General features: G+C 45.0%; 1 protein-coding gene across 5 annotated transcripts in view; it reads left to right on the top strand.

The window, feature by feature from the left end:
- The first annotated feature begins 5,608 nt into the window (after positions 1-5,608).
- BRD4 (bromodomain containing 4) overlaps positions 5,609-24,564 on the top strand; it is an 87,007-nt gene continuing 68,051 nt past the window's right edge. For 2 of the 5 annotated variants that reach the window (XM_053897884.1, XM_053897883.1), the window contains exon 1: positions 6,213-6,329. The gene's annotated coding sequence lies outside the window, so the exon portion shown is untranslated. Of the gene's footprint in view, positions 5,854-6,211; positions 6,330-18,333; positions 18,987-24,564 lie in introns of those variants that run through there. The other 3 variants (XM_053897885.1, XM_053897882.1, XM_053897886.1) reach the window with 3 other exon arrangements.

Genomic DNA, 24,564 nt, shown 5'->3' with positions numbered 1-24,564 from the left:
ACTTACCATTTGCTCTTCACACCTGCCAGTATTTTTCCAGATTAAAAGAGTAGGGGCACTGGGGCACTGGGACACAATTTTAATTGCAATTATATGGCTCTTCACACTAGATCTTTCAGCATCTCATTATTTTGAGTGGGACAGTGAATGATGTTTGTCAAACACTTCAAAACTAAGCAAACACGCAGCAAAATACAAATTAATGATGTACAGAAACTAAAGATTACCCTTAGGGCTATCATGCACCTGTTTGTGGCTGAAAGAACTGCAGTGCTCTATTCTGAAGCTTATTTTGTTCCTAATTTAGGAGTTAAACGTTGGCAAGCAAACTGCTGGACACATGTCATTCCATATTTGTCAAAACTCACAGAATATACAACACGAAGAGTGAGCCCTAATGTAAACTATGGACTTTAGTTAATAATCACGTATCCATATTGGCTCATCAACTGTAACAAATGTACCACACTATTCATATTAATAATGGAGGAAGTCGAGAGGGGAAGTAAAGCAGTATATGGGAACTCTGTACTTTCCACTCAATTTTAACGTAAACCTAAAACTGCTAAAAAAAAAAAAAAAAAAAAGAATTAACAAAAAAAATGCAAGTAGAATACCTTCTATATAAGGGTAAATACATTTCCTAGACTCTCAAGTCTAGAGCAGGGATCAGCAGACTACTGCCTTGGGACAAATCTGGACTGCTGTCTCTTTGTACAGCCTTCCAGCAAAGAGTGGTTTTTATATTTTTAAAAGGCTGAAAAAAAAAAATCAGGGGCGCCTGGCTGGCTCAGTCAGTACAGCATGAGACTCTTGACCTCAGGGTTGTAAGTTTGAGCCCCCGGTTGGGTGTAGAGATTACTTAAAAAAAATAAAATTGTAAAAAAAAAAAAAAAGAAAAAAATCTAAATAATATTTTGCGATTCCTGAAATCTGCATGAAAATCTAATTTTATTATCCATAACATTTTATTGGGACAAAGCCACACCCATTTGCTTATATATTAACTACAGCTACTTTTTATGCTATAATGGCAGAGTTCCAAAGATTGGCAATGGCCCACAAAGCATAGATATTGACTATTGTCAACTCTGGAGCTAGAGAAAAGATACGGGCAGTCTTCATGGAGTCAGGAGATCTGAGTTCTAAACTGTGTAAATGTGTGATCTTGAGTCATTCACCATCTCTAGGCCCTAACTATAAATTCCAGAATCTAACTTCACAGGCAAGTTCACATTTGAAAATGGGCATGGATTCAGGCCATAACAAATTGAACACCTCCAGTTTTTCCAAAGCTGATTTGGTTTATAAATCTGTCCTTGCCTTTAAGAAAACACTCTATAGCTTATTATTATTTTTTATTTTTAAGCAATCTGTACACCCAACATGGGGCTTGAACCCACAACACCGAGATCAGGAGTCACATGCTCCACCGACTGAGCCAGCCAGGCACCCCTATTCTTTTTTTCTTAAATGTTTATTTATTTCAAGATCGAACGAGTATGAGCAGGGGAGGGGAAGAGAGAGAGGGAGAGAGACAAAATTCCAAGCAGGCCTCCAAGTTATCAGCACAGAGCCCAAAGTGGGGCTTGATCCCACAGTGAGATCATGACCTGAGTGAAAATCTAGAGTCGGACGCTTAACCAACTGAGTTACCCATGTGCCCCAGTGCCCCTACTCTTTTAATCTGGAAAAATACTGGCAGGTATGAAGAGCAAATGGTAAATGTATAGGATCTTCACTATAATACTATTATGATGAAAACTAGAAATGAATTAAATGTTAATAGGAGAATGGCTAAATAAATTATGATCAATCCATACCAGATTAGCCATCAGATAGGTTTATCATCTTGGAGTTATCTCCTAATTAGGTAGATCTCAGAGTATTCATGTGGAATGGCTTCTAAGATGTATTAAATGAGAAAAAGCACATTACAAATTAACAAATACGGAATGATCTCTTTTATTTTATAACAACACAACTATTTCTACATGTTGATACATATTGATGCATAAAAAGGTCTAGATGGTGTATAAAGTTGTGGAATCACTATGTTGTACACCTGAAACTAATATAACATTGTATGTCAACTATGTGGGAAAAAAAATGCCTAACAAACAGAAAAACAAGGGGCAACTGGCTGGCTCAGTTGGTAGAGCATGTGACTCTTGATCTTGAGGTTGTGAGTTCAAGCCCCCTACATTGAGGGGTAGAGCTTACTTTAAAAAAATATATAAAATGTTGTCTCACACATACAAAAAGACCAAAAAAAACCCCTCTAGAACAGTGCTGTCCAACAGAAATATGTTGCAAGTTACATGTGTAATTTTGTTTTCTCGTAACCACATTAAAAAAGGTAATAGAGAGGCACCTGGGCGGCTCAGTCAGTTAAGCATCCAACTCCTGGTTTCAGCTCAGGTCATGATCTCATGAGTGGTGAATTCAACTCCAACATCGGGCTCTGTGCTGGCAGCGAGAAGCCTGCTTGGGATTCTCTGTCTCCCCCCTTTCTGCCCCTCCCCTGCTCACTCTCTTTCTGTTTCTCTCAAAAAATAAATAAATATTTAAAAAAAGTAAAAAGATGGGGCGCCTGGGTGGTGCAGTCAGTTGGGCATCCAACTTTGGCTCAGGTCATGACCTCGTGGTTCGTGAGTTTGAGCCCCGCGTCGGGCTCTGTGCTGACAGCTCAGAGCCTGGAGCCTGCTTCAGATTCTGTGTCTCCCTCTCTCTGTGTCCCTCCCCCACTCACACTCTGTCTCTCTCTCTCTCAAAAATAAAGATTAAAAAAAATTAAAAAAAAAAGTAAAAAGAAACTGGTAAAATTAAATTTGATAATATATTTATCCCAACATATAAAGTATTATTTCAACAGGTAATCAAATATAAAAAATTAAGAAAATATATTTTACAAGTTTTTTTCACATTCTTTAAAAAAATTTTTTTTTTAATGTTTTTGAGATAGAGACAGAGCATGAGCGGGGGAGGGGCAGAGAGTGAGGGAGACCTAGAATCTGAAGCAGGCTCCAGGCTCTGAGCTATCAGCAGAGCCCGACGCGGGGCTCGAACTCACGGGCCATGAGATCATGACCAGAGCCGAAGTCGGACGCTCAACCCACTGAGCCACCCAGGCACCCCTCACATTAAATCTTTGAAATGCAGTGTGTATTTTACACTTACAATGCATCTCAATTTGGGCCAGCTACATTTCAAGCTCTCAATAGCCTTGTGTGGTCCTATCAGACAGCACAGGTCTAATACACCCCGAAGAGATAACAGTGGTTATGCTGGTGAGGGAGGGGAAGAGATAAGAGGGATACTTAATTTTTCCTCTATATTCTTTTGTATTTTTCAGGTAAAATGGTTAAATGTGTTATTTTACTTAAAACGAGTAATACAGGGGCACTGGGGTGGCTGGCTCAGTTGGTTAAGCGCCTGACTTCTGCTCAAGTCATGTTCTCACGGTTCCTGGGTTCCAGCCCCGCGTCAGGCTCTGTGCTGACCGCTCAGAGCCCGGAGCCTGCTTCGGATTCTGTGTCTCCCCCTCTCTCTGACCCTCCCCTGTTCTTGCTCGGTCTGTCAAAAATAGATGAACATTAAAAAAAGTTTTTTTTATGAATATATAAAGCCATACAGAATTATAGTATGTACTTCATGGCTCATTCCTTAATATTTTTATTAATCTCTTCTGGTTTTTGATACTGCAAACACAGGAATAACAAGAGAAAAAAATACGAACTTATTCAAAATGTGAACTATTAAAAACAAAATTTGTTATTAACCTAACTTAACTGGATAAGTATTTTCTGAGTTTAAGATCCCTGTGAGGAGTTAGGCTCTGCACTATGGAAGACAAAAAGAATAGGACATTGTTGTTGTTTTTTTAATTTTTTTTTTCAACGTGTTTTATTTTTTTATTTTTGGGACAGAGAGAGACAGAGCATGAACAGGGGAGGGGCAGAGAGAGAGGGAGACACAGAATCGGAAACAGGCTCCAGGCTCCGAGCCATCAGCCCAGAGCCCGACGCGGGGCTCGAACTCACGGACCGCGAGATCGTGACCTGAGCTGAAGTCGGACGCTTAACCGACTGCGCCACCCAGGCGCCCCGACATTGTTGTTTTAAAAGCTTTTGGAATTGCCTTTGTAGTTTGTATATTCTGCCTAAAATGACGTGTGACTGTAGAGTAAAACAAAAAATTTTATGTGACTGGCAGCTCCAAATTACTTCCAAAACCATCATCAGAAACAAAAATAGTGCAAGAAGACAACGATGGGAAGGGCAGCTTAAAATGGATATATTCTAGTCTTCTTTAAAAAAAAAAAGTGGTTATTCCATATTCACATAGCCCTGCACACCTTCTTATTCTTTTTCCCTTTTCTGATTCTCTTCCACAAATTGTCGAGTGGGCAAAATAAGGAGCCAGAAGTTATTCACAAACTTCGATATTCTGTAATAATTAGAAGGAAGCTAACTAATAAATCAGTTGCAGTCACTTCCTTTATTTCTTGCACTTAATTATTCGTTATCTTATGCTTTGCTAAAATAACGGATGCAATTAAGTCCTTACTTTGCCCGGGACCCAACAGTGATTTATGATTGACCTTGAAGAGTGAGCAAACACTACGACGGAGACAAAACTACTTGCTATTCTGTATTAATATGTTCTGAAGGAAGGGGCTGTCGGGGAATTTTTAGACTTTTTTACAGAACAGCATTTGCGATTTCTAAAAGAGGAGAATAAAAACGCTAAAAGAGTGACGCTAAGGGCAAAAGGGAAAGGTTTTGCTTTCCCGTTTGAAAAATTTCACAGGATCATCATTTTATTTATTTTTTAATTAATTAATTTTTTTCAGTAAGCTCTCCGCCCAACGTGGGGCTCGAACTCACGACCCCCCGACCGAGAGTCCCACGCTCCACCGACTGTGCCGGCAAGGCATCCCCAGAATCCTCTTTTAAGCGCAAGCGACCTAACCCTTATCCCCCCACCCCACCCCCTGCCCCGGCCCTGGGGAGCGGACTTGCTCTGCGAGTCTCCAGGCCCGGGTGGGGAGGAGGGGGGCGGCTGGAGGGACAGCGCTCCCGGCCCCTCGGACGCCAGCTGCGGCGGGCGGGGACACACGCAGCCGCGGCCCCGCGCACCGTCGCCTCCGCCCTCTCCCTCCGACCGGCGCCCGCACCCCCGCCGCGGCTCGCGGACCGAAGGGTCCCAACCTCGCTCAACACACTGCCCCCTTCCCACCCGGGGAAGGGGGCCCTACTCGGCCTCTGCCACGAGTCTCTGGGGTCTTTCCACACCTTCCTCCCTCTCGCCGAGGGTCGCATCAGCAGACCTTTCTTAAATTTTGTTCGTCTCTCTCTGCCTTCAGATCTTCTCAGACCCAGCCTTCAGCCTGAGGGGTCTCCCCTCGGTCCTCTCCCTCGGTCGGCCGAATCCCTGCACCCTCCCCCCCCGAGGGGTTCCCCCCCTACCCCGGGCGCCCCCCCACCTCCACTCACCTCGCGCCCGCCAGCTCTCCCGAGCTCGCTGGCGCCGGGCGCGGTCGCGGGACGCGCACGCCGGGCGGCGGCGGGGGGCCGCGCGCGCAGCGTACGCGGTGACGTCAGTGCGCTGGCGGCGGCGGCGGCGGCGGCGGCGGCAGGGCTGTTTGTTCTGCTCTCCCGCAGCCGAGGAGCCGAAGCGGTGGCTGCGGCGGCAGCGGCTGCCGGCAGTGCCCGCAGGCGAGCGGGGCCTGTGAGCGCGGCGGAGCGGCGGGCGCGGCGGGCGGGCCCCGGCGCCGCGCAGGCAGCCCGAAGAGGAGGGGGCGGCGGCAGCGGGCGGCCGGCGGGGGCGGCGTGCGGCCTAGCGTCTCAGGTGAGGACCGGTGCCCTTCGGGGCGGCGGGCGGCGCGGGGAGGCCGGCGGGGACCCGCGGCGCGGCCCGCGTAACCTGCATTGCGTAATGGGGCCGGTGCGCCAGCACCTACGCCATCGGCGCGGCGCGGGGGCGGGGAGGCCGGGGCGACGCGGGCTCGGGCCTGCGGGCCTCCCGCGTCCGCGCGCCGTGCCGCTTGCGCCCGGCCGGGGCCGCCTGCGCCGTTGGCGTCGGAGTGGCCGGGTCGCTCGCGGGTGCTCGGTCGTTGGCGCCGCCGCCCCCCGGCTTGGGCCGGCCGGCGGGGCGGGGGCGCGGGTGGGGGGCGCGGGCGCCGCGGCGGGGCGGGTGGCCGGGGGCGGGCGGGGGGCGGGCCGAGGCGCCCGGCACTTCCTGCCGCCGCCATTTTGTCAAGTGAGGAGGAGGAGGAGGAGGAGGAGGAAGCGGCCGCCGCGGGCTCCGCGGCGCGCCCGGCCCCGGTAAGTCCGGGCCCGTCGTGGTGGCCACGGGCGCCGTTGTCCCCATCCGCGGTCCCCCGGGGCTGGCTCGGCCGCTGCCCGGGCGCTCACGTGGGCCGGGCTCAGCGCGCGCTCCCCTGTCGCCTGGGTCCTCCTGCCCGAGCTGGGGCAGCGCGCCCCCGCCCCCATTTCCTCGCCTTCCCGGCGGTCCCCGGAGCTCTGCGGAGAATGGGTCTGGTCCCCAGGGGGAGGGAGGAGGCTGCCGCGGCACGCCTGCCGGGAGACACCCCCGGGGGTGGGAGCGGTGCTGTGTGGGGCGAGCCTGACCCCCTTTACTTACCCACTCCCAGCCTGGCAGCCGTGCGCTGGGCGCTTTGTTTTGCTCGGTCGATGCTCGCTGGCGTCCTTGCCACGGCCTCTTCTGTTCGCTGTGTTGTGTGGGGTGGTGGTTTGGGGTGGGGATGTGGGGGAGTTGTGATTCAGCGAAATAAAATGACACAGCCCCCCCCCCAAAAAAAAAAAAAAAAAAAAGAAAAACGGAAACAGCACAACTTCACCCGGCTGCCCCCCAAGGCCCGGCCTTGGATGAAAATGGGAAATCCCAGTTTGGTATAGTGGACAGTGTAAATACTTGCATTCAGGCCCGTGGATGAGTCATGTGCTTTTGCTAAGTGGCTGACCTCCCATTTACTCAGGACCACAGCATTGTTTTTTGAAATGTTATTTTTATTTTTCACTCCGTGTTTTCTGCAACCTGGTGAGGTGTATGGTCTTGGTCTTTGGGTTGAATTTGGTGTGTGTGTTTTGGATGCAAGAAGTGACCTCTTGGAGTTTGTGCTTTCTGAGAATTGAAGTGTCTTTGCTTCCCTTTGGGAGGGCTCTACCTGTCCGTGTTTACAAAAACCAAGTCTGTGTGCCTGTAAGCCAGTGGCTCTTTGGTGGTGTAATAATGGTTGGGAGATTTTTATGAATGGGGCTGTCAAGTTCCCTAAGTTGTTAGTCCTTAGAGTTTGTAGTCTGTTAGTGGTAAAGCTATACTCAACAGGATTTATGAATGTTTTCAGTCCCAAGTGGGTTTTGGGTGGTGGTACAGTCTGTTTTATGATCTCGCCAGCAACTTAATAAAGCATTCCTCCTCTCAGTTTAATTTGGGTGGGGATTATCTTTCCTTCAAGGTATTACAGATAACCAAGCTCTTCTCCCCCAAAACTTCAACCTGAGGAAGATAAACCTCTCAGATGGTTCCCATTGACTAAGTCCAGAAGGAAAAGCGTGTTCTGAAACAAAATGCATTGCTCCCCTGTTACCCACCATACCCCTTTCCTTGGTAGGAAACGTAGTATCCAAGAGGTCAAGCTGTGGAGAAAAGCACTTAAGTTCATTTTAGTTGGTTTTAACTGAAAGGAGATGATTGCACCTCTGTGTATCTAGCTAGAATTCAGCACAGCCAATTTGCTGAAGAGGAGGAGCTCTGCCTACAGATGAACGTTCGAACTTGAAAGGGGCTACATATTAAGGACAGGTTGGCTGTTCTGGGGTGCTAGTATGGCTAGCTTCTCTGGCTTGGATGGGGATAAGGAGAAAAGAAAAACTGCCGAAGAATTGCAAGAGAATTGGCGGCTGCTTTGTAAAATTTCCACTGAATTATTGAATTGTTCAAAGGAATTTAGACTTTGTTTCCAAAAGTTACTCTTTTGAGCCAGTTGTTGTGATCTTTGTACTAAATTGCACTTTTGTTTTTGAAGGTTGGGGGGGATGCAATATTTTTCTGTTACACAATTCAGGTTATTGAATGACTTGAGATTTACAGACCTAGAAGATTGGAGTCCTTGTTCTTAATTTAAAGTAAAAACCGTTTGGTACATCAATGATTTGTAGACTCTGGGCTGTTAAATCCTTTGACAACCCGCTGTCATGTGTCAATTGTAAAGTGTTTCAATTTCCGATTTTGAATGAACTTACAAAGTAGATGTTTGTCTTTATGTTGCTGGCAAATGTATAAGAAGGAAAGAAAAGCTTGACATTGGAAAGTGCTACTAATATTTCATACATCTTTGTGAGTTTTGCTGTTTCGCAAAGACTGCGCGTTTGCAAGGTGAGAATTGTGGGGATTCTTTGCAGATGCTGACAGTTCGTTTATGATTCATTAGACATGAGTTTGTAAAAATAAAATTTTAAGTTATTTTAATTTTTTACTGGAATGTGAGTTCCATGCGGGCAGGGTTTTGTTTGCTTGGTTTTACCTATTTTAAGTCCCTATTGTATCCTCAGCGCCTAGAAGAGGACCTAAAATAAAATATTCTTAGAGTGAACAAACTGGAAAGATTAGTGAGCAAGAATTTGGCATGTCCAGGGGCTCCTCAGTAGCTCACTCAATTAAGTGTCTGACTTCAGCTCAGGTCATGATCTCACGGTTTGTGGGTTCGAGCCCTCCGTCAGGCTATGTGATGACATCTCAGGGCCTGGAGCCTGCTTGGGATTCTGTGTCTTCCTCTCTCTCTGCCCCTCCCCTGCTTGCACTCTGTCTCTCTCACTCTGTTTTTCTCAAAAATAAACTTTTTTTAAAAAATTAAAAAAAAAAAGAATTTGGCATGTCCTTAATACCAAATGCAAGTAATTCCTCTTAATATCGTTAGGAGGGGATATAGTTGGTCAGTAGTGATTTGCAAAGAATGTGAATTTTAACTGTGATGTTAAGGTCCAGAAATTGCAGTAAACTTGCTTATGGTCCAAGCAGTGTGGCATGCAGTTGCTTTTGTGCACTGTCTACTGTACATTTCCCACTTAGTTTGAAATGTGGTGAGTGGGTTTGGGCTGTGGTTCAGCATTGGCCTGGGAAAAGTATTTTTAAGAGGGAGATGAAGTGGGTAATAAACATGTATGGGCAGCATTTCTTAATGTGAATCTCATGTTTTTAATAAAAACTTGATTTGCGTGTGTGTTGTTAAACATTGAGTCTTTTTTTGTTGTTTTTGTTTTGTTTTTGTAATATTCGGGTTTCATGTGTATATAATCGCCCAATCAGTTTCAAGTGATTAGTTCCTGAGCTCATACTATATTCACGGGGAGACAAAAAGTGAGTTTTCTTTGGTAGGTTCATTTTTTATTGATATATTCATTCCCCAACATTTTATTGAGTATAAATTGTATATAACTTGAGCATTACACTATTATTGTAAAATCCCACCAATCTCTCTCTTTTTTTTTTTTTTAAGTTTATTTATTTATTTTGAAAGAGAGAGAACATTAACGGAAGAGGGGCAGAGAGAGAGAGAATCCCAGCAGGCTCTGTGCTGTCGGCACAGAGCCCAACGCAGAGCTGGAACTCACAAACTGTGAGATCATGACCTGAGCCGAAATCAAGAGTTGGATGCTTAACCTACTAAGCCACCCAGGTGCCCCTTTAAAGAAAGAACCGCTTTGTTGAGATACAATTCACACACGTTACAGTTCCCTGGTTTAAAGTGCACATTTCAGTAGTTCCTAGTATATTCAGAGGTGTGCACCGATCACCACAACCAATGTTAGAACATTTGCATCCGTCCCAAAAGAAACCCCTATACATTAGCAGTCACTCTCCATCCATCCCTCCCCCCCCCCCCCGCAACACATGGCAACCACTAATACATTTTCTGTTTCTATGAATTTGTGTATCCTGGATATTTCAAAAATCATAGCCTTTCATGTCTGACCTCTGAGTATAACATTTTCGTGCTTTGTGCTACAGCACGAATCACTGTTTCATTCCTTTTATTACTGAATGATATTCCATTATGTGAATACATGCCACGTTTTGTTTATCCATTCAGTAGTTGGTGGATATTTGGGTTGTTTCCACTTTGGCTGTTGTGAATGGTGCTGCTGTGAACATTCACGCACAAGATTCTGTGCGGACATGTGTATTTTCTCTGGGGTAGCTACGTAACGAGTGTAATTGCTGGTCATGGTAACTGTTTGAGGGTGTGCAATGACTTTTTAACTGCCTTGATTTTCTAGTGCTTTCACAAGGGGTTAAAAGAAAAGCTTAATGGGTTAAGGGTGTACCCATTATAAAAAAATGAGGGAATGGAAGTGCAAGGATGTCTGCGTGTTGCATGTAGTACAGCCTGCCTAGTTTGATCCCAGCTTAGTTTTTAAAAATTGTACATTCTTCGAGAACAGTTTAAAATGCTGGTAAGGCACAGAAAACCATTTGGAAGATGAACCCCAAACTTGTGTTGAAAAGGGTAACTGTTAAAACTCTTAAAATTTCTTTTTCAGCCTAAATAGGCTACAACTTCTCAAACTGCATGCGCACATCTAGCTTAAATCATGGGATATATTCTCTTCTAAAGAAATAGATGAAGTCCATTGTCACAGTTAGGGCAAACAGCCATCTGTCCAATTCTTGACTGAACCCTGAAAGGGAATAGCGGTGATTGGTTTATGTCATTTGAAAATGAGATTGTGAGATTTGTTTTTTCTTTAAGCAAAAGTAGTTCATGGTCATTTGAAATAATTTGAAAAATAACAATGTTAACGTTAGATGTCAAAAACTGTCCTTTACCCTCATTTTTATTTCAATTTTTCATGTTAGTAACAAAATTGATTATACTCTTAAGTTTTCAAAAAATGTTACGTTGTGAACATTTCCAGAATGCTCTATTTAAATAGTTGCCTAAATTTTATCATATGAATGAATGTACCATAATTCTATTTTTGGACCTTGTTTTCAGGTTTCCTCCTTTTTCATGTCTAGAGAGGGGATCACTGGATCAGAGGGTGTGTATTCTTTCAAACTTGATACAAATCAGTTTTCCAGAAAAGTTCCATGAATGTCCCATTTCTCCAATCACAGCTTGACACAGGGTCTTGTTTGTTTATTTTATTTTTTAAGTTTATTTTTGAAAGAAAGAGCAGGGAAGGGGCAGAGAGAGAGGGAGACAATCCCAAGCAGGCTCCACACTGTCAGCACGGAGCCGGATGTGGGGCTCGAACTCACAGAATTATGAGATCATAACCTGGGCTGAAATCAAGAGTTGGACGCTTAACCAACTGTGCCACCCAGGTGCCCCAACAGAGTCTTGTTTATAAGGCTGAGTTTTGGTTTTTTGTTTTTTAACGTTCCCCCCCCCCCCCCCCCCCCGGAAAAAAAGCAATTGGGCAAAAACAGGGTGTCCTCTTTGGTGTGTTCTGAAGGCATCTGAGAAGCAGATGTGTCTTGACATCTTGCTCTTTGACCTTTCTACTCTCTCCTGTTAGACTTGGACTTTGTTGCCTGAAATCAGGCCTCAGAATTCCTAATCCTGTGATAGGAGCCTAGTGTTATCTGAATACTCTGGGGAAGGGTGACTGGAAAGGGCTTAAGCAGCCTGTTGGCATCCAGTCCTGTCTCATTTTTGCTGGCCCACTCCAAAGACTGATACCACAGGCTTGTCACAGACCCCAGTTTGAATCCTGGCCCTGCTGCCAGGATTTCAACCTGTCTCAGCCTCCTGCAAATTTCACCTGCCCATTTTTCGGTTTAGAGTAAAATGAGGCTGTGCCCTCTCGCAGGTAGCTACTACGCACTTGCTGTCATTGCCCAGGGGGAAGAACAGAAGAGGCAGCCAGGTCTGAGAGTAGAATGCCAGAGGGTCGCGAAGGTGTAGCAGCCGGCACTTCCGGATATTGTGCCGCCAGGTGCCTTCTAGACGTGCCCCCTCTCCCCCCAGCCTTGTTGTGTCTCCCGAATTGAACTATGAGTGGGGATCATTTGGAGAAGGTGATTTCAAGTGAGGGTTAGATTTTTTGTTTTGGTTGGTTTTCTTTGTTTGTTGTTTTTTTTTTTTTTTTTAAGTGAGGATTTGTTTTTATCTGATACTGAGATTAAAAGTGGTGGTAATGGGATTAGGGGAAGTTCAACTCTGAGGGCGTTCACTCTGTGGTGTTGGCTGCAGCGTTTGGGGAAATGATCCAGCAGGGAAAGGTAATGTGTATTCTTGGGCCTAAAATGTAACTTTTCTATTTCATTAAAAATGGGTTATGTGAGTAAAGGCAATGGCCAGGGTGCCAGAAGTCGCTGGTGGACTAAAGTTTTTCTAGAGCATAAGCACAACATCTATCCCTACCTTCTTTGCCCCCTTTGGCCCTAATTTGAATTATGTTGACATCTGAGCTTGAAAAAAGGATTCTGGTCTCCAGGAAGGTTTGTGTCACAAGTCGGGATCTCCCTGGAAGAGAGGCAGGCAGCTGGATGGACCAGGCAAGTGGAGTTCTGACTGGAAAGTTACGGTTCTGCTACTTTGGGCCTTGTTGACCACAAGAACTAGTTGATGTCAGTCACCCTTCCTGGGGACCATCAGGATCCATTATCACATGGGGTGTTTTTTGTTTGTGTTAAACCCACCTGGAGAATATCTTTCAGAAATCAGCCAAATCTCAGCATTTGACTGCAAATTAAGGGTACTTGGATGAATATGTCATTTCTCTCTCTTTTTAAATTTTATTTCTTTTGAGAAAGAGAACACAAGCAGGGGAGGGGCAGAGAGAGAGAGAGGAGAGAGAGAGAGAATCCCAAGCAGGCTCCTCACTGTGAGTGCAGAGCCCCCGATGTGGGGCTCAGTGTCAGGAACTGTGAGATCATGACCTGAGCCGAAACCCAAGTAGATGCTTAATTGACTGAGCCCCCCGGGCGCCCTCCCCCCCATTTTTTCCTTTTGAACTGTGACATAATTACAAAGACTTTTTATAGTTCATTCTAGGTATAGGCTGTTCTGTGATCTTTTTCTTGGAGAGGTATTGGCCTGTTTTGCCTAATACAGGAAGTTGCAGGTCTTTGGGCTATGGAGAGCAGACTTGGTTGGAGCTGTGTCACTGGAGAGGAATAACTGTGGAGTGGAGTCCACTGTCAGAGTTCAGTCCCAGCCCTGACCCCCCCCTTCTGGTCTTGACCTCAGGCAAGTTACCTAATGGTTCTAGACCTCAGTTTCCTTATTGGTAAAGTGGGGTCTGTATACCTGAGCATTGGCAGGTAGACAGAAGTGGGGGGGGGTGGTTAACATCTGTATTGTATTTAGATTGAGTGGGGTCTGAAGGGAGTGCTTGCTTTGCTCTGCCTGAAAGGCTTTGAGAAAAGCTGTCCAGGCTCTACTTTGCATGTGGTCACCTTCCTTGTCTTGGTGTCCACTTAAGGCTGAAACTCCTTGTTTGTTCCTTGTTGCTGTCAGGTCAAGAGGCACTGGCACACTGTGGAAGCAGTACCAGGGGAGAGGTGTTGGGCTTGGTATTATGCAATTTCCAGAAACAGGAATTAGTAATTCCCACGTCCTCATGTGTGACTAATGTCCCCACTTGTCCTACCCCAGGCAATAACACATAACACACCTGTGGGCAAATTGGCCTTTGAGACTGTTTTGTGTTCAAAGGGTGGGGGTGAGATAAATTTGGGGATTTTACATCTGAAACATTTTCATTGTTTTTTGAGGAAACATATTTGGTGGGAGCAGATTGTTACTGTGAGGGGTGAAACCGGAGAACTGAAGAACTGCAAGGAGGGTGGAACCTGCCAGTGGTGGGGGGGTTGGGGGAACGCAGGTGCGCGCACGTGCATGCACAAGAACTGGGTGCAGGGGCACACTGTACTCACATTGGACTAGTCATGTATCCTCTCAAGACTCAATTTTTCATATGTAAAATGGGATAACAGGTTTGGGCTCCAGAGAACTTTGACCAGAATCTAGGTTTTAAGAGAAAGTCACTCGTTTTATATCTGTCTTTTTCAAACTGTGGGTAATGATGTGAACTGAAAAGGTTGCAATCATTGTTTAAGGGGGAAAAAAAGAAATGTTGGAAAGTGTCTCACACATTCAAGAGGATTTTATAAAACCTTTTCTTTGATTTTATGTATTGTGATGTACATGATAAAATGTGTATGTTACTGTGGGTCATGTCAGAACAGTGTGAAATAATATTTTAGATAATATTCAATTGTAACTGTCAGTACCTTGATGGTATTTTTTTTTTAACCTTTTTGCAGTTTGTTTCTTCATCACTTGTCCAAGGGTGACCACTGTATATGCTTTCCAGTAGCAGGTGAATTGCATTGATCTTTAGTTTCTTTTCTTCCTTGTACCACTGTTTGCTAAACGCTCTGTAGGGGGTGGAGCGGCTCTGAGAGTTGAGGAAGCATCTAGTGCTGAAGGTTGTCAGCAGACTGCAATAGGCAAAACAAGAAGTATATAGTGTTTTGTGTGTGTTGTTAAAATTCAGCTGAGTAAATTTTAAAGATCTTAGTTGGCTTTATTCAATGATTCATTAATCGGGCGACACCTCATCCAGTAAATAGAAAGGCGCTCCAAAGAGCTGTATAAAATGGAAGGTTTTTATAAGTAGAAGGGGGTGGGATGAAGTTAGAAATGCAAAGAAACAGGCTGTTTTAGGCAGGGTCACCTTCCTTTAGGGGCTGGGGTCTGTTGGGCAGATGATCTCACTAGTGCTGGGCAGGTCATTCCAGATTGGTTAAAAATTCCACCTCTCGGAGAAGTTGAAACCATGATTAGGTATTAAGTCTCAGTTTGGTGACTGTGGGGCTTAGCACAAGTGACTCCATTTAGGGCCTTTTGTCTCTTTAAGTGTAAGGCAAGCTACCTGTCCTTTATTCTCTGATACGTCCTCCCGATTTTTAAATTAAGAGGCTTCTCTCTCTGTCTGTTTTTTAAGGAAATAGTTGTATTGGTTAGGTCTTTCTGGTATAAGTAACAAACATAAAACTACTTAAAAGGAAAGTCTGTTGGGTGATGTGAACATAAGTCTGGAGTGGGTAGGGCTCAGGCACAGTCGAATCTAGGGGCTCAAACAGGGATATCAGAGCTTCTTACCTATTTCTAGTATAGTGACCTCAAGGTCAAGATTGAATCTTCTCTTGTAATGCTGTCTGATGGCAGAAGACTCTGCCTTGGATCATTTCCCGTCATTGACCATGTGCAGAATGGGAATGCCAGACAACCTTGCCTCACACGTAGCACCTGTAGCCCATCTCTGCCCTCCATTTGCTCACCCCAAACGGTAGCTCCAGCAGCATCTTGCTCATCATTATGAGGTATGCTAGATGGAATACTTTGGTTGAGCAAGACGTCTGTCTTTTACACTAGAAGTAGTGTGCTCCCTAACTGCAAACAAGAAATTTTGGATGGCTGAGAGGGAAGTTAATTTCCATACGAAGTCATAAACTAGAATCCAAGAGTGAGTTATCAGGAAAAGGGTAAAGTGAAGATGGTATTAGGGATTACGTATTCTAAATCCTTTGGTAGAGGGTAAAATGAAAGCTAGGATTTATCTTACCAGGTCCTGGGTGCAGAGGGGCTGCTGTGGGGCTGAGAGAGGAGTCAAGCCAAGTCTCAAAGTCTCTTTCGGGTGGGTGAGATGATGTGGGTTCCCAGTGGTGACTGGAGCCAGTTTGGCAGAAAAATAGCCCTCAGGAAGCACAGGGGTGAGCTGGGCTTATACCCTCGAGGAAGCACAGGGCAAGACTTGGAAAAGAGACCAGGTAGATAAATTTCAGTAAGTGCTTCCATGAATGAAATTGTAATGGAGAACATTTCAGTAGACTGGGTTCATCTTTCATCCATGCCTGTGAAAGCTACAGTTGTAATTTTGCCATTTGCTAAGCTGTTTCTGTACTTAAGTTCGTTCTTGTAAAGTCTGCTGCTTGACATTCCTCTGGTATTACAAAAAGCCTGCTCAGATTTCCATAATCAAAAACAAGTGTTAAGCACTGTTAGGGTCATCGTTTTCCTGCAGTTCTTACTGTTGGATTTGTGCAGTCCTTTAAGGAGCTCAGAATAATTGAGGATCCAGTGGCCAAGGATGAGACCAGCCCTGCCTGTCACTAGAACTTCAATTCTTAGCTTGAGGGAAGGTCAGAGGTCATCTTGAGACTGTGCCAGATGCTGTGGGTCCTTTCTCCAGGAAAAATGCACATGCATGAACATTGAACCGTTGAGGGAGACAGTTTTCAGAACCCTGAAGTTCATCCGAGGAGTATGTACTAAAGTGAATTTCCTGGATTTTACTTTGAGAATGAAAAATTTATTATTACGTTAATTGAAAGACTCTTGGTAGTTTTGAAGACTTTTGTTTTCGCACTAGCTTGCTTTCGCAGACATTTATAAATTTATGACTTGGAAACAACGTGGAACGCCCATTTTGGTTTGTTCTTGAAAAATCTTCCAGAGGGTTTTATAGAGCTGTCAACTTGGAGTGTCAACAGTGTTGCAAACTTCCTCGATACCCCTGTGCATCCCTCTTTTCCAGCTTGTTTTCTTTCCTAGGGATGAGGAATGTCAGAATGGGCCTATCTGTGTCTGCAGAAGAAGGGAGGTTTTTGTTCACTGAAGCTGCCGCTGTTTGTAAAACTGTCTCCAGGATTTGGTGTTGGCCTGGAGCCTTTGCTGCAGAAGGTAGCCCAGTGGGCCACTAGCCAGCCTGTCATTTGGTGGTGTTGGGTGTGGGTATACTTGGAATTATGGCTGTGGGTCCCCATTGTGGTTTAGTGCCTCCTTTCTGCTGTGGGACATGTGTTCATGCGTACACCAGAACTACATGCTGAGGGATGGCAAGGGATCATTCTTCACCATAATATGTTCATGCTTAGGAATATGAACATGCTACTCCAGGTGGTGTGCGTGATGCCACTCTGCTGTCTCCCCAAATTCCTGCGTGGTGGAAGGAATAGGAAATACAGTACCTCATAAACTTGAATAATTCATACTTTCGTAATTGGGGCAGGGTTGTCAGAGGTTGCAAAAGAACTATTACTTCTAAGAATAGTGCATATTAACACCTCCTTTGCTCCTTAATCTCTAAAGTTTGAAGATTAATCTTGTTATGTGTTGATGGATATTTAAGCATTTACTGTTGGTGTTGGCTTTAATTAATCCCATTGCTCTGCTCACTTGTATTACAGTCTTATTGTACAGGCATGATTTTTGTTACTTGAGCAGTTTCCCCTTTCTATTCTGTAATTAAGAGAAACAAGATAGGGTACACGGAAGTTTTGTAAAAGATGGTGCCATCCACGTGTAGGTTGTTTTAATTTACAAGCTTCACTGAAAATTATTTGGCTCTCAAGTGCTTTGAGTTATTAAAAAAAACCTGCTAAGTAATAAAGTCGTGTATGTGTGTTCATTTGTTTTCCTTTTGACACTAGGAAACAATTGAGCTGACAGATTAGCTGTCTGGAAATAACACCACCTTTGTGTTCATCTATTTCAGAATCATAACACACATCTTTGTAATCCCAGGAATGCAGTTTTGAGTTACTAGTGTTGGAGCCCTCTTGAGTTGCAGCACATACAGCCTGTAGTTTAGTTTGCCCGTCCTCAGGGTCCTCTCCCAGGACATCTCTGGGCCTCTTTGCTGTGGGAACCCTGTGTGAACATCCTTCCCTTGTACGTGTGAAAGCTGAATGCCCACCCTGGCCTGTGGCTCTTTCCGCTTGCCTTCCCGACCCCCACATTCCCTTTGTTCACCTTGAGGCAGTGCTTTTCTTTTATCCATGACTCTTTGTGAAAAGGTTCCCTGTGACGGATAGAACTATCTTTTCTGAATGTATGTGGGTTTTTTGTTTTTTTCTTTTACCGGCTTGCCTGTTCTGAAATGGTGAAGTCAAACACGAGTCCCCTGGCTGTCTTTGTCAGCCTCAGTATATGGAGCTGCAGTGTGGGTCTGTTTCCCACTATTTCCCCAGACTGGGAGCTTGAGCATACACGTTTATGAGCACTCTGTTTTGGTGGGTATTTGAGTGGATACTATGGCCTAGGAGCTAGATTTCTAAGAAAAGCTCTATGTTTTCCTTAAGTCTTAAGAAAACAACTTTACTAATGGGGTACTGGTATCATCTTGGTTTTGTAAAAGGTAGCTGGTGCCCAGAGAGCTCAGTCACTTGAGCAGGAGTGCAAGGGCATGGAGCTGGTAAGTGGTACGCCTGGCTCTAGAGCCCACGTGTGCACACGTGCGTGCGCGCGCTCTCTCTCTCTCTCTCTCTCTCTCTCTTTTTGTTTTTAAGATTTAACTAATCTCTACACCCATCATGAGGGTCGAATTTACAGCCCTGAGATCAAGAATTGCATGCTCCACCATCTGAGCCAGCCAGGCACTCCCACATGCTCCTGACTTCGTTCTACAAGCTGTGGAAGGAGGGAATCGGCCACGTTCAGATGGATGGAGTGGTAACTGACGTGCACAAGATAGATCATGGGAGTGCTCGTGAGAGGTACAGGCCAGCCACTCTGAGAAGAGAGTCCTTCCAGCTGTGAGCATAGGAAAGGAGCTGGCATTTAGGCTGGTCCATCTGTGAGACAGCTGAGGCCTGGACAGAGATTTGGACTGTTCTGCAAGCAAGCACCTGCCCCTCGGAAGCACTCACGGAGGAGGGTCATTACTCTGGCTGCAGACCTCTTTTTCATCTGGGTATCTGGTCATTAAATGCAGTGCCACCCTCCAGAGGAGTCTCATGAAGACATTCACATGAGTGGAATTAAACTTCACCTGCCTTGATTTGGTTTCACCTCCAGTTTTTCCTTGTTACTCTAGTGAAAGTCTGTGAATTCAGACAAAGGAGTTGGGGGAGTCAGTAAGCTGGAGTAAACTTCATCTTTAGCCCATGTGCCCTGGGCTTGCTATATCAGGGTGTGAACTGGATGATCTCCTAGGATTATGGTGAGTCTCTATCTCAAGGTGCTGCTTATTGTAGGGTGCGATTGCGTTCCAGCTCATGGGTGTTTATTTCCCACTTAGGGACTGTTGTTTAAAGGGAATTTCCTGCCTGAAGCAAACAGGCCAAATTCTGCCAGGGTGTGTGTGGGACTTACTAGATAATGGGGCACTGTGCTATATCTTGTGTGTGCAGTGAGAATTCAGTGATGAATAAAAAGTGTTTCCCATGTCTGTATGCTGAGTACAATTAAATCATAACTGGGGGCAGAGTGAGGCAAGTGTTTAAGGGGGTCCTAATATGTCCAGTGGTGGGCAGTGGCCCAGTGCTAGAAAGGTGGTAATTCATTTAATAAGAGTGCCCTGAAGAAACATCATTTTACTTTTAAAACCTTTCTTTGACTTTATAAGATCACAAATGATTTCGTTGAGTAAGAGTTTGGCTCTGAGTACTGTGAGAAAAATCTAGTAAGAGAAAATGGTAGAAGTGGTTAAACAGACTTCATGCAAAACTGAAAACTAGACCAGTAAGTAAGCTAGTTGGAATATGATCAGAAGGTAATAGATCTATTGGAGCAAAATTCTCCTGCTGCTTTAAAACCCCACTGTATATATATAGGCTAAAACCCAAACCCCGATCCTGTGGTACTCTGGGCCCTACCTAGCTTCTATGACAGACTGCTGTCCCATGTCTTTGTTTTTTTTTCTAGGACCCCCCCCCCCCATCTTTCAGGGTCCAGTTTTGATCTTATTTTACAGTGACCTACCCCCCCCCCCCCAATGCACAGTGTGGGGCGTGAAGTACCCTGAGATCAATTCGCATGCTCTACTGACTGAGCCTGGCAGGTGCCCCATGACCTTACCCAAGTTTTAAAGCAGTGCTGTCCTGTGGAACTTCCTGCAATAATGGCAAATTTTTAGTTTTTGAGTTACCCAGCATGGTAGGCACTACCCCACATGATGAATATGCCTGCTTTGACAGGTTTTAGAGAGGATAGGCTCATTTTAGTCTCTTGGTGCTTGTGGTTGACACTGCCTTGTAGCAAGGCAGGTGGATATGTAGTGCTGGAATGCAGGGGCACGTCTAGGCTCGAAGTGGGGCTTTAGGCATTGCCAGGAGGGTGGATGAGGTCTCCTGGAGCTCTGTGGAGAGAGAACGGGGTGGGGGTGGGGGGCGGCTGGGCCCGCATTTAGAGTGAGAGGGCAGTCAGGAACAGAATCCTGATTTGTGGGGACGGACAAGCACCCTGCTCCCCTCCTACAGGAGGCTGGAAGCAGAGTCCCAGCAAAGTCCCAGGCTAGAGGAAGCTAATAAGCCTGCATAGCCTAAGAACTCAGGTGGAGAATTAGCCTTCTTCATCAGATCAGGGAAAGGGGTTTTCCTTTGAAAACTGTCCGCCATGGAGTGAACTCCAGTTACCTACGTAAGTATGGTATTCTTAATCTCTGCCCTTCTGTTTTTATAGCCTAGAAAATTCCCCACCCCTCCTTGGAATTTGCTTTATCTGGTATCTTTCATTTCATTCATTCCATACATCCCCATTTTGTGAGCAGAGCTTTTGGGGGAAGGGCTGGTGCATTTGGCCCATTATCTTTGGGTGTGGAGAATATGACCAAAGGCTCAAGCAGGGACTGAGGGCCAAGTTGTGCTTCTAGAAAGTGCCAGCGGTGGGTCTACCTGGAGTGAGTCAACTGAACGAGGTGGATGAAGCCTGCCCACAGAGTTTGTGCTGGTGCGCTGCAGACCAGACCTGAAGGCCCATTGGGTTTCATTCTGTGATTACATTATGAAATGTGCAAAGCTAATATTAAATCATGGCATTTGCTTTTATTGATAGTATGATTAATAGTGTTAATTGAGCGCTTAGTTTCTCTTGCATCCCATTTGACGCTTACACCAGCCCTGTGAGGGTCTTCTCTCCAGAGTTGAAGAATCTGTGGTGAAGCCATCTGCTTTTTTTCCCCCTGTTCAAAAACATAAAACTTTGCCATCTTAATATTTTTAAGTATACAGTAATGTTAAGTCTGTGCATGTTGTGTAGCAGATCTCTAGAACTTTTCCATCTTGCAAAATTGAAACTATGTCCATTTGACAACTCTCACTTTTCCCGCCCCTCCCTCCAGCCCCTTGACAACCGCATACTACTTTCTGTTTCTAAGAGTTTGACTGTTTCAGATAGCTCACATTAAGTGGAATCGTGCACTGTTTGTCTGTCACAAGCCTATTTCACTTAGCACATGTCCTCCAGGTTCATCCATGTTGTCACATGTGAGAGGATTTACTTTTTTAAGGCAGAAAATACCCGACTGTACATAACCATATTTTCTCTATCCATTTATCTGTTGATGGACATTTGGATTGCTTCCCCTTCTTGGCTATTGTGAATAGTGCTGCCATGAAATGAACATGGATGTGCAGGTAGCCACTTGTCTACTTTTTGAACACAATTTAGAACTTGAATAGGGAAGTCTGCTACGAAATTCCCTTGTCCTGTTTGCATGCTGCAACTGATTTGGGATTGGAGGGTTTTTATTAGGCAGATGTGAAAAGTGGGCACAAGGGTACAGGAAGGAGATGATTCAGCCGGTGGTCCCTTGTCCTGCTAGGTGTCTTTCAAGGCAGCCTAGAAGAAAGTAGGGGCTGGTTACAAATGGATTGGACCCTACCCCTTTCTGGCTTTCCAGGATCTTACCCTGTCAGCCACAGTCTTGGCTTCTCAACCCAACCCACTCACATTTCCATGACAGGTAGCTTGACTTGTGTTCTCATTTCAGCCAGTGTAATCCTGAAAAGGCTCACAGAATTCCTGTAACCTAACATTTCTCTGTGAATTGCCTCAAAATGTGACCAAGGCAGCTTAATTTTTGAACTCCTGTAAATGGGATGGCCCTTAATAACACACGATCAGATGTAGCAGAGGTGAGAGGTGTCTCCAGCATCAGTTTTGGCAGTGTCTGCCTTTGCCTGCACTCAGTGTCCTGTGACTTATGCCTGGACATCTTGGATTGCTTCATACTCCCTCTTGCCCAGTGCAAGAAGCACCAAATGCTGTCCTTGGAGGCAAGCACAGAGCTCAAGGATAAATAGACTAGACAGCTTGCTCCCTCAAAAGGAAGCAGCTTAGATTTTGACTTTTCCTTTTTCAGAAAATCTGGTCATATCCTTGTAAATGGGACCACCCATTCACGGACATCTCAATTTCTACTTTTTGGTTCTTTTTTATTATAATTTTTTTAAATGTTTGTTTATTTTTGAGACAGAGGGAGACAGAACGCGAGTGGGGGAGGGGCATAGAGAGAGGGAGACACAGAATCTGAAACAGGCTCCAGGCTCTGAGCTGTTAGCACAGAGCCCGATGCGGGGCTCGAACCCATGAACCGTGAGATCATGACCTGAGCCGAAGTCGGATGCTTAACGGACTGAGCCACCCAGGTGCCCCTCTACTTTTTGGTTCTTAACGAATCATGAACTACTGTGAACTTCCACATGCAAGTTTTTGTGTAGACATGTTTTTCTTTCCTTTGTTTATATAGCTAGGGGCAAAACTTCCTCCTTACATGGTAACTATGTTTAACCTTTCCAGAAACTGCTGGACTGCTTTCGAAAGTTGCTACCCCCATTTTACATTCCTGTCAGCAGTGCATAAAGGTTCCAGTTTCCCCACATCCTTGCCAGCACTTGTTATCTTTCTGATTGTAACACAAATTCCTTTTAAGCCTAGCAGAATTTAAGTAGTTTTAGTTTTGACTTCTTACTCTCTCCCTTTTGAGCAGCAGTTGCAAGATACGGGGTTATGTTCTCAGTGTTCTTGGAGAATACGTCTGCCCAAATGAGTCTTGTCATGTGATGTGCCAGTTACAAGACACTGGGTGCAGATCTGGATGCACAGTATTGTCAAGAGGTTGGGTTTTAAGTCGTTATCGTGAGTCCTGTTTCTTTGAACTTTTGTTCTAGTGATGCATTAATTGATCTTTTTAGGTAGTACAGTGTTGAGGTCTTTGGGTGAGGGTTCCAATCCACTTTCTTCCTTCTGGTTTTTTACTCACAGGGATGCGTGTGTACCTGAGGCTATAGATTTATTTCAGAACCCATCTTACTCTCTATGCTTGTTGCTGAAACAGCTTCTGGTCCAGGACAGAGGATGAGAACTAGATTCATCAAGGATCTTATGCTGACTGTGCCTCCCAAGATTTGAAACCAGCCATAACTTTGAAGTCACTCTTTTTTACTGCTAAAACTGCCATTGGCATTCTCTTGTCCTGGGACTAGAATGAGCTAGTCACTCAGTGTTTTGTCTCCTGTTGAGCTGACCTTCTTTTTACCTCTGGTGTGTTCTGCACTGGCCATTAGAGCATGCTGAAAATGGAATGAACCACCTGAGGAGGTAAACAGATGAACTGTGACTAGTGGTATTGAAGCTGAACATGGACACTCACTGGCATTTGGAGGAATGGGCAGTGATCTGGGATGGGCTCCTTAACCTCTGAGGCTGTTTCCTATCAGTAAAACGGGATAACAAAAGCACCCCACCTACCTGAAGGTTGTGAAGATCCTGTCTTGGATCGAGTAGCTCTGAGTGTTAGTAACAAACTCCGGCTGTCGGGCACAGCAGAGGGGAGCTCCTCTGATTTCACGGAAGATGCCGTGGATTCGGTCATACGGGGTTAAAGGTGAAGTGGTTTGCAGTTCACATTTGAGTGATTCTAATTTCTGTCTTCCAGCTTGAGGATACTTGGGATGCCCAGCTCAGTCGTCTATGCTTCCTTCCCTACCTCATTTTCTTGCCATCCTGAAGTTTACTTGTCTCAGTTGCATATAACTCGCAACGATATGTTGCTTGGTCTTACTGTTTTTCATCTTTATTACCAGCGCAGCACATTATTTGCAGACTTTTGCCACTTCCTCACTTAAGTTCATCCATGTCATGGTAGCTATAGCTCATTCATTTTCACCAAAGTGTGAATGTATCACAATTGATTCATTCTCATGTTGGTGGACATTTGGGTCCTTAGATTGATTATTTATTTTAAGGTTTTATTTTTTAAGCATTCTGTACACCCACCGTGGAGCTCGAACTCACAACCCTGAGATCAGGAGTTGCATGCTCCACCGACTGAGCCAGCCAGGTGCCCCCTTTAGAGTTATTTTTATTGGAGAGGTAGGGAGGGTGGAATAGGTATCACAACATTATTGCTGTGAGCATTCTGCTTGTATATGTGCATCGGAGGCATGTGTACAGGTGTGTCAGTAGGTGTTTGGGAGTGGAATTACTGGGTAATTGGGGATGTCTTAATACCAAATTATTTTCAGAAACAGTCCCATCAGTTTACCTGCCCACATCCCAGAATGTTGGACCACATTTTCACAAATGTTGGCATTAATGTGCTTGTATTTTACCAATCTTGGCGGACATAAAGTGTCATTGTAGCTTCAGTTGTCAGGGAAGTGGAGATGAATGAGGCTGAGCATCTTCTTGGGTTTATTCATTGTCCTTGTTGAAATGCCTGTTTCTGACTTCTGCTCATTTTCCTTTAATTTATCTTTTTTAATTGATTTGCAGAAGTTGTTTATAGAGCATGCGTA

Source organism: Panthera pardus, unplaced genomic scaffold (assembly GCF_024362965.1).
Source record: "Panthera pardus isolate Hobbes unplaced genomic scaffold, ASM2436296v1 HiC_scaffold_8, whole genome shotgun sequence".
NCBI classification, from domain to species: Eukaryota; Metazoa; Chordata; class Mammalia; order Carnivora; family Felidae; genus Panthera; species Panthera pardus.
The sequence above is the reverse complement of the archived record's forward strand: the minus strand, read 5'-3'. Positions and strand labels throughout refer to the sequence as shown.